We start from the raw sequence: 10,682 nt of genomic DNA on the forward strand, positions 1-10,682 counted from the left end.
TTTCTTCATCTATTGAGATGATCATATGGTTTGTATCTTTCAATTTGTTAATATGTGTATCACATTGATTGATTTGCATATACTGAAGCATCCTTCAAGTTGAATAAACCCAACTTGATCATGGTGTATAAGCTTTTTGATGTGTTGCTGAATTCTGTTTGCTAAAATTTTCTTTCTTTTCTTTTTTAAATTTTATTATTTATTTTTTGCTTTACAATATTGTATTGGTTTTGCCTTGAGGATTTTTGCATCTATGTTCATCAGTGATATTGGCCTGTAGTTTTCTTTTCGTGTGTTGTCTTTATCTGGTTTTGGTATCAGGGTTATGGTGGCCTCGTAGAATGAGTTTGGAACTGTTCCCTCCTCTAAAATTTTTTTGAAAGAGTTTTAGAAGGATAGACATTAGCTCATCTCTAAATGTTTGATAGAATTCAGCTGTGAAGCCATCTGGTCCTGGGCTTTTGTTTTGGGGGAGATTTTTTTTACCACAGCGTCAATTTCAGTGCTTGTAATTGGGTTGTTCATAATTTATATTTCTTTCTGGTTCCGTCTTGGAAGATTGAACGTTTCTAAGAATCTGTCCATTTCTTCCAGGCTATCTATTTTATTGCCATATAGTAATTCATAATAGTCTCTTATAATCCTTTGTATTTCTGCATTGTCTATTGTAACTTCTCCTTTTCATTTCTAATTTGTTGATTAGATTCTTCTCTCTTTTTTTCTTAATGAGTCTGGCTAAAAGTTTGTCAATTTTGTTTATCTTCTCAAAGAACCAGCTTTTAGTTTTATTAATCTTTACTATTGTTTTTTTCATTTCTTTTTCATTTATTTCTGCTCAGATCTTTATAATTTCTTTCCTCCTACTAATTTTGGGGGTTTTTATTCTTATTTTTCCAGTTGTTTTAGGTGTAAAGTTAAGTTGTCTATTTCATGTTTTTCTCGTTTCTTGAGGTAGGATTGTATTACTATAAACTTCCCTCTTAGAACTGCTTTTGCTGCATCCCATAGGTTCTGAGTTGTTGTGTTTTCATAGTCATTTGTTTCTAGAAATTTTTAAATTTCCCTTTTGATTTCTTCAGTACCTGTTGGTTAGAAATGTGTTATTTAATTTCCATGTGTATGTGTTTCTTACACTTTTTTTTTCTTGTAATAGATATCTAGTCTCATAGCATTGTGGCTGGAGAAGATGCCTGATAAAATTTCAATTTTCTTAAATTTACTGAGGTTAGATTTGTGACCCAAAATGTGGTCTATCCTGGAGAATGTTCCATGTGCACTTGAGAAGAAGGTGTGTTCTTCTGCATTTGGATGGAAGGTCCTGAAGATATCGATGAGATCCATCTCATCCAACATATCATTTAAGACTTGTGTTTCCTTATTAATTATCTGTTTTGATGATCTGTCCATTGGTGTGAGTGGGGTGTTAAAGTCTCCTAGTCTTATTGTGTTACTGTCAATTTCTCCTTTTATGTCTGTTAGTGTTTGTCTTATGTACTGAGGTGCCCCTATGTCGGGTGCATAGATATTTTTAATTGTTTTGTCTTCCTCTTGGATTGATCCCTTGATCATTATGTAGTGTCCTTCCTTATCTCTTGTAATCTTCTTTATTTTAAGGTCTATTTTGTCTGATATGAATAGTGCTACTCCAGCTTTCTTTTGCTTCCCATTTGCATGGAATATATTTTTCCATCTTCTCACTTTCAGTCTATATGTGTCTTAAGGTCTGAAGTGGGTTTCTTGTAGACAGAATATATATCGGTCTGTTTTTGTATCCATTCAGCCAGTCTGTGTCTTTTGGTTGGAGCATTTAATCCATTTACATTTAAAGTAATTACTGATATAAATGTTCCTATTGCCATTTTCTTAATTGTGTCGGGTTGATTTTGTAGATCTTTTTTCTTCTCTTGTATTTCTTGACTATATAAGTCCTTTTAACATTTGTTGTAAACCTGGTTTGGTGGTACTGAATTCTCTTAACTTTTGCTTGTCTGAAAAGCTTTTTATTTCTCCATCAATTTTGAATGAGATCCTTGCTGGGTACAGTAATCTTGGTTGTAGATTTTTCCTTTTTGGTACTTTAAATATATCCTGCCATTCCCTTCTGGCCTGCGAAACTTCTGCTGAAAGATCAGCTGTTAATTTATGGGGTTTCCCTTGTATGTTACTTGATGCTTCTCCCTTGCTGCTTTTAATACTCTTTGTTTGTGTTTAGTCTTTGTTAATTTGATTGTTTCTTGGTGTGTTTCTCTTTGGGTTTATCCTGTATGGGATTCTTTGTGCCTCTTGAACTTGACTATTTCCTTTTCCATGTTGGGAAAATTTTCAACTATAATCACTTCAAAAATTTTCTCATACTATTTCTTTTTCTCTTCTTCTTTTGAGACCCCTATGATTCAAATGTTGGTGTGTTTGATATGGTCCCAGAGGTCTCTGAGACTGTCCTCAGTTCTTTTCATTCTTTTTACTTTATTCTGCTCTTCAGAAGTTATTTCTACCATTTTATCTTCCAGCTCACTGATTCGTTCTTCTGCTTCAGATGTTCTGTTATTGATTCCTTCTAGAGTATTTTTAATTTCAGTAATTGTGTTGTTTTTCTCTGCATGTTTATTCTTTTTTGTTGTTTTCTTATTTTTACTTTTTTAATATAAATTTATTTATTTTAATTGGAGGCTAATTACTTTATAATATTGTATTGGTTTTGCCTTCGATGCATGATACAGGATGCTTGGGGCTGGTGCACTGGGGTGACCCAGAGGGATGGTATGGGGAGGGAGGTGGGAGGGAGGTTCAGGATGGGGAAAACGTGTATGTTTATTCTTTAATTCTTCTAGGTCTTTGTAAATTGATTCTTGCATTTTCTACTTTTTTAAAATATAAATTTATTTAAGTGGAGGTTAATTACTTTACAATATTGTATTGGTTCTGCCATACATCAACATGTATCTGCCACAGGTATACATGTGTTCCCCATCCTGAACCCCCCTCCCCCTTCCCTCCCTGTACCATCCCTCTGGGTCGTCTCGGTGCACCAGCCCCAAGCATCCAGTATCATGCATTGAACCTGGACTGGTAACTCGTTTCATATATGATATTATACATGTTTCAATGCCATTCTCCCAAATCATCCCACCCTCTCCCTCTCCCACAGAGTCCAAAAGACTGTTCTATACATTTGTGTCTCTTGCTGTCTCGCATACAGGGTTATCGTTACCATCTTTCTAAATTCCATATATATGCGTTAGTATATTGTATTGGTGTTTTTCTTTCTGGCTTACTTCACTCTGTATAATAGGCTCCAGTTTCATCCACCTCATTAGAACTGATTCAAATGGATTCTTTTAAATGGCTGAGTAATACTGCATTGTGTATATGTACCACAGCTTTCTTATCCATTCATCTGCTGATGGACATCTAGGCTGCTTCCATGTCCTGGCTATTATAAACAGTGCTGCAATGACCATTGGAGTACATGTGTCTCTTTCAATTCAGGTTTCCTGGGTGTGTATGCCCAGCAGGGGGATTTTCAAGGTTTTTGATCATCTTTACTACCATTATTCTGAATTCTTTTTCAGGTGGTTTGCCTATTTCCTCTTCATTTATTTGGACTTCTGTGTTTCTGGTTTGTTCCTTAATTTGTGCAGTATTCCTCTGCCTTTTCATTATTATTTTTTTAAGTTAATGTGTTTGAGGTCTCCTTTCCCAGGCTTCAGGAAAGTTGAATTCTTTCCTTGAAGAAAGTTGAATTCTTTCTTCCTTTTGGTTTCTGCCCTCCTAAGATTGGTCCAGTGGTTTGTATGTGTGTGAGCTTCCTATAGGGTGAGATTTGTGTGAAGTTTTTGTTTGTTTGTTTATTTGTTTTTCCTCTGATTGGCAAGGCTGAGTGAGGTGGTAATCCTGTCTGCTGATGATTGGGTTTGTATTTTTGTTTTGTTTGTTGTTTAGATGAGGCGTCCTGCACAGGGTGCCACTGGTGGTTGGGTGTGATGCCAGGTCTTGAATTCAAGTAGTTTCCTTTGTGTGAGTTCCCACTATTTGATACTTCCTAGAGTTAGTTCTCTGGTAGTCTAGGGTCTTGGAGTCAGTGCTCCCACTCCAAAAGCTCACAGCTTGATCTCTGGTCAGGAACAAAGATTCCACAGGTGGTTTGTTATGGCATTAAGTGAGATTAAAACAAATATCCAAAACTGAGAAACCAAAGATGAACTCCAACAAATGGCAGTTACAAATCAGTCAAATAATAATTAAAATAATGGAATATGCACATATACATATACACCCATGAGCACAGTGAAAACAGTCCAACAAAAATAAAGTACAGTAGATTGACCTGGAGAACAAAGGAAATCACAAATTATATTTACCAGTTAAGAACAAAACTAACTTAAGCACAAACTGGAAAACAAAACTAAAGCAAGGTGCCAAGTGGGGAATAAATCAATGAAAACAAAACTAACAAATATGTTGAGAGGAAAGGAAAGAAAGAAAATAAAGAATAGATATGCAAAGTTAAATAGAGGTAGATGGAGAATATTTATATACATCAAAGATTACCTGCAAGGGTAAAAGAACAGTAGGAAAAGTAAACAAAGGAGTAAATGTAGAAAAAAATAATAGGCTTTTTTAAAAAAAATAAAATTAAAAAAATGGAAAGGAAAAAAGAGGAAAACTCCACAGAACTGCAAAAGCCCATTGTAGAGGCAGAAGTTTATGACAACAATAAAAAATATGAGTGGGGAAACAAAATAAGTTCAAAAGCTGAACTGGATTTCTTACTGTCAATAAAATTGACAACTAAAACAGAAAGGGGAGAGAATAAAAGAAAAAAGAATGTACAGAGCAAGTCAAAAAATAAGAATATTAATGCTTTTCTTGAGTCACTGTTGTCAGAGTCCTTTCCCACACTGGAAGTCAGAGTCCACCTCACCTCCCTCGGATGCCCTCCAACACTGTACTGATCTCTGGACCTGCTGTGGGGGCAGCTCAGATTTTAATCTGGTCCTAACACTATGTTTTCTTGCCCAATGTCCACAGCTATCAGAGCTAGTGAGTTTTCTTTTGTGGGAGCTCTCAATGTCCTTTCATATATTCCATAGACACAGCGTCTACCTAGTTGAACTTGTGGATTTAACCTGCAGCTTGTACAGCTGGTGGGAAGGTTTTGGGTCTTCCTCCTTAGTCACACTGCCCCTGGATTTCAGTTGTGGTTTTATTTCCGTCTCTATATGTAGGTCATCCACTGAAGTTTGCTCCTGAGGCTGCCCTGGAGGACTTGGGTTTGCCCCAGTGAGGGCCAGATGTGGAGGTGGTGCAGCTGCTTGAGTCTCAGGGGTTCTGGCAGCACCAGGTCTTCAAGGGAGTTGGCAGCTAAGGCAGCAGGAAGTATAGTGCTCTAGAAGGGTATGGCAACAAGTATTGGCCAACACACTCCAGTGTTCTTGCCTGCAGAACCCCCATCCCTGACAAAGAAACCTGGCAAGCCACAGTCCACAGGGTTGCAAAGAGTGAGACACGACCAAAGTGACCCTGAGCGCATAGACGCAAGACTTTTTTGCCTGTGGCACTCTGCCCCAGTAAGGGTTGAGCGTGAAGATGGTGCAGCTGCTTGGCTTGTGGGGACCCTGGTAGTGCCAAGTGTGCAGGGACACAGAATGCCTCCACCACAGGAGTTATGGCCAGATCAGTGTTTTTCCCAGCGTCTTGTAGCTGGCGATCAGAAGGCCTCTTTGGCCAGTCTTTCTAGGTAGCTCTGCCTCTTCAGGCACTTAGAGGGCTCCCTTGCCTGGGGTCAGGCACTTAGAGGGCTCCCTTGCCTAGGGTCCTTCTCTGTTGTTTGGCTTGTCAGTCACTTAAAGGGGCCCCATGGCTGGGGTCCTACTCTGTAGATCGGTGTATCAGTCACTTAAAGGAGCACCCTGGGTAGGGTCCTGCTCTGTAGTTCAGTGCATCAGGTGTTTGATGGGCCAGCCTCTATTGTTCAGCCGGTGATGTTGGCATGTTATGGGAGAGAGGCTATGGTGGTGGCTCCACCCCCTACGTGTGACTCAGCCATATCACCTTGCTTCCATGGTCATTTCCACAGTCATTTCCCACCACAATCTCCTCCCTCACATCCCCTGGATCTGTCTCTCCACAGTCAACAGCAGCCCTAGCCCTGGGATTGCTCCACAATCCCTAAACTCCAGCTCCCAGCCACTGTGCCTTCCAGGGGACCTGCATCTCTGTCCAGGGTATGCATGGCTGCAGCAAGGACTGTCTGATTCTCATTCCATTTAGGCTGCCACAAATCAGCTGTTTCACTCTCAGCCTTAAAGGTTTTTCCTCTGACTCAGATAATTTCCCTGCTGTGGGGATTGGACCCCTGCTTCAGTTCCCCCACCCACTGAAGGCAGGACGGGCCCTATTAACACTCCTGTTTTTCTCCCTAGTTCCTTCATCCTACCGAATTTTACGTGGTTCTACATATTTTTTTCTGGTGATCAGGTACTCCTGTCCACTCTCAGCTGGTTTTCTACATGCACTTCTGTGTCTAAAGATGTATTCCTGATGTATCCAAGGAAAGAGATGTATCCATGTTCACCTATTCCTCCACCATCTTGTTCCAAATTCTACAACTCTGTCTTTTTCCATTGTCTCCAAGAACCTAGCCAGACCTTCTGGTTACTAGCAAGTGTTCCATAAACTGAAGTAACTCTTTTTCTAAATTTTTATTTCATATTGGAGTACAGTTGATTTCCAATGTTGTGTTAGTTTCAGGCGTACAGCAAAGTTATACATACACATATCTATGTATACATTATACAAAGTTATACATGTCTATGTGAATGCTGTTTAGTCACTAAGTGTCTGACTCTTTTGCAGCCCTATAGACTGTAGCCTGCCAAGCTCCCCTGTCCATGGAGTTTCCCAGGCAAGAATACTAGAGTGGGCTGCCAACCACTGAGCCACCGGGGGAGCCTATCTATGTATATACATATATCTACTTATACAGATAAGTAGATTCTTATCTACTAAGAACAGTAGATTCTATTATTCAGATTCTTTCTATTAGATGGCACTAGTAGTAAAGAATCCACTTGCCAATGCAGGAGACACAAAGGACATGAGTTCAGTCCCAGGATTTGGAAGATCCCCTGAAGGAGGAAATGGCATCCCATTGTAGTAGTCTTGCCTGGAAAATTCCATGGACAGAGGAGCCTGGTGGGCTAGTCCATGGGGCCACAAAGAGTCAGACACAACTGAGTGACTGAGCACAGATAACTATTATTTTTCAGATTCTTTCTATTATAAGTTATTATACTGAGTAGAGTTCCCTGTGCTATGCAGTAGGTCTTTGTTGATCATCTATTTTGTATATGTTAGTTCAGTTCACTTCAATTCAGTCACTCTGTCGTGTTCGACTCTTTGTAACCCCATGAATCACAGCATGCGAGGCCTCCCTGTCCATCACTAACTCCTGGAGTTCACCCAAACTCATGTCCATCGAGTCAGTGATGCCATCCAGCCATCTCATCCTCTGTCGTCTCCTTCTCCTCCTGCCCCCAATCCCTCCCAGCATCAGGATGTTTTTTTTTTTTTTCCAATGAGTCAACACTTCACACGAGGTGGCCAAAGTATTGGAGTTTCAGCTTCAACATCAGTCCTTCTAATGAACACCCAGGACTGATCTCCTTTAGGATATACAAGTTGAATCTCCTTGCAGTCCGAGGGACTCTCAAGAGTCTTCAACACCACAGTTCAAAAGCATCAATTCTTCGGTGCTCAGCTTTCTTCACAGTCCAACTCTCACATGCATGCATGACCACTGGAAAAACCATAGCCTTGACTAGACAGACTTGTTGGCAAAGTAATGTCTCTGCTTTTCAATATGCTATCTAGGTTGGTCATAACTTTCCTTCCAAGGAGTAAGCGTCTTTTAATTTCATGGCTGCAATCATCATCTGCAATGATTTTGGATCCCAAAAAAATAAAGTCTGACACTGTTTCTACTGTTTCCCCATCTATTTCCCATGAAGTGATGAGGCCAGATGCCATGATCTTCATTTTCTGAATGTTGAGCTTTAAGCCAACTTTTTCACTCTTCTCTTTTACTTTCATCAAGAGGCTTTTTTGTTCCTCTTCACTTTCTTCCATAAGGGTGGTGTCATCTCCATATCTGAGGTTATTGATATTTCTCCCGACAATCTTGATTCCAGCTTGTGCTTCTTCCAGCCCTGCATTTTTCATGATGTACTCTGCATATAAGTTAAATAAGCAGGGTGACAATATATAGCCTTGATGTACTCCTTTTCCCACTTGGAACCAGTCCGTTGTTCCATGTTAGGTATGTACCTTAATCCCAATGTCCTAATTTATCCTTTTGCCCTATCTCTCCCTTTTGGTTACTATAAGTTTGCTTTTTTATGTCTGTGGGTCTGTTTCTGTTATGTAAATAAGTTCATTTGTATCATTTTTTTAGATTCCACATGGAAGTGATATAATATGATATTTCTCTTTTCCCTTTTTGACTTACTTCATTTAGTATGATAATCTCTGCATTATTTCATTCCTTTTTATGGCTGAGTAATAATTCATTGGCATATTACATCTTCTTAATCCATTCATCTGTTAATGAACATTTAGTTTGCTTCCATGTCTTGGTTATTGTAAATAGTGTGATAAGGAACATTAGGGTGCACATATCTTTTTGAATCATGGATTTCTCCAGGTATATGCCCTGGAGTGGAATTGCTGGATCATATTTGGCCTTGGAATGTGGAATGAAGCAGGGCAAAGACTAATAGAGTTTTGCCAAGAAAATGCACTGGTCATAGCAAACACCCTCTTCCAAAAACACAAGAGAAGACTCTACACATGGACATCACCAGATGGTCAACACCAAAATAAGATTGATTATATTCTTTCAGCCAAAGATGGAGAAGCTCTATACAGTCAACAAAAACAAGACCAGAGCTGACTGTGGCTCAGATCATCAACTCCTTATTACCAAATTCAGACTCAAATTGAAGAAAGTAGGGGAAACCACTGGACCGTTCAGGTATAACCTAAATAAAATCCTTTATGATTATACAGTGGAAGTGAGAAATAGATTCAAGGGCCTAGATCTGACAGATAGAGTGCCTGATGAACTATGGAATGAGGTTCGTGACACTGTACAGGGGACAGGGATCAAGACCATCTCCATGAAAGAAATGCAAAACAGCAAAATGGCTGTCTGGGGAGGCCTTACAAATAGCTGTGAAAAGAAGAGAAGTGAAAAGCAAAGGATAAAAGGAAAGATATAAGCATCTGAATGCAGAGTTTCAAAGAATAGCAAGAAGAGATAAGAAAGCCTTCTTCAGTGATCAATGCAAAGAAATAGAGGAAAACAACAGAATGGGAAAGACTAGAGATCTCTTCAAGAAAATTAGAGGTATCAAGGGAACATTTCATGCAAAGATGGGCTCAATAAAGGACAGAAATTGTATGGAGCTAACAGAAGCAGAAGATATTAAGAAGAGGTGGCAAGAATACACAGAAGAACTGTACAAAAAAGATCTTCACAACCCAGATAATCACAATGGTGTGATCACTCATCTAGAGCCAGACATCCTGGAATGTGAAGTCAAGTGGGCCTTGGAAAGCATCACTACAAACAAAACTAGTGGAGGTGATGGAATTCTAGTGGAGCTATTTCAAATCCTGAAAGATGATGCTGTGAAAGTGCTGCACTCAATATGCCAGCAAATTTGGAAAACTCAGCAGTGGCCACAGGACTGGAAAAGGTCAGTTCTCATTCCAATCCCAAAGAAAGGCAATGCCAAAGAGTGCTCAAACTACCACACAATTGCACTCATCTCACACACAAGTAAAGTAATGCTCAAAATTCTCCAAGCCAGGCTTCAGCAATACATGAACCATGAACTTCCTGATGTTCAAGCTCGCTTTAGAATAGGCAGAGGAACCAGAGATCAAGTTGCCAACATCCGCTGGATCATTGAAAAAGCAAGAGAGTTCCAGAAAAACATCTACTTCTGCTTTATTGACTATGCCAAAGCCTTTGACTGTGTGGATCACAATAAACTGTGGAAAATTCTGAAAGAGATGGGAATACCAGACCACCTGAGTGGCCTCTTGAGAAACCTATATGCAGGTCAGAAAGCAACAGTTAGAACTGGACATGGAACAACAGACTGGTTCCAAATAGGAAAAGGAGTACGTCAAGGCTGTATATTGTCACCCTGCTTATTTAACTTCTATACACAGTACATCATGAGAAACGCTGGACTGGAAGAAACACAAGCTGGAATCAAGATTGCCAGGAGAAATATCAATAACCTCAGATATGCAGATGACACCACCCTTATGGCAGAAAGTGAAGAGGAACTAAAAAGCCTCTTGATGAAAGTGAAAGAGGAGGGTGAAAAGGTTGGCTTAAAGCTCAGCATTCAGAAAACGAAGATCATGGCATCCGGTCCCATCACTTCATGGGAAATAGATGGGGAAACAGTGGAAACAGTGTCAGACTTTATTTTGGGGGGGCTCCAAAATCACTGTAGATGGTGACTGCAGCCATGAAATTAAAAGACGCTTCCTCCTGGGAAGAAAAGTTATGATCAACCTAGATAGCATATTCAAAAGCAGAGACATTACTTTGCCGACTAAGGTCCGTCTAATCAAGGATACGGTTTTTCCAGTAGTCATGT

This window comes from Oryx dammah, unplaced genomic scaffold, assembly GCF_014754425.2.
Source record: "Oryx dammah isolate SB20612 unplaced genomic scaffold, SCBI_Odam_1.1 HiC_scaffold_15, whole genome shotgun sequence".
NCBI classification, from domain to species: Eukaryota; Metazoa; Chordata; class Mammalia; order Artiodactyla; family Bovidae; genus Oryx; species Oryx dammah.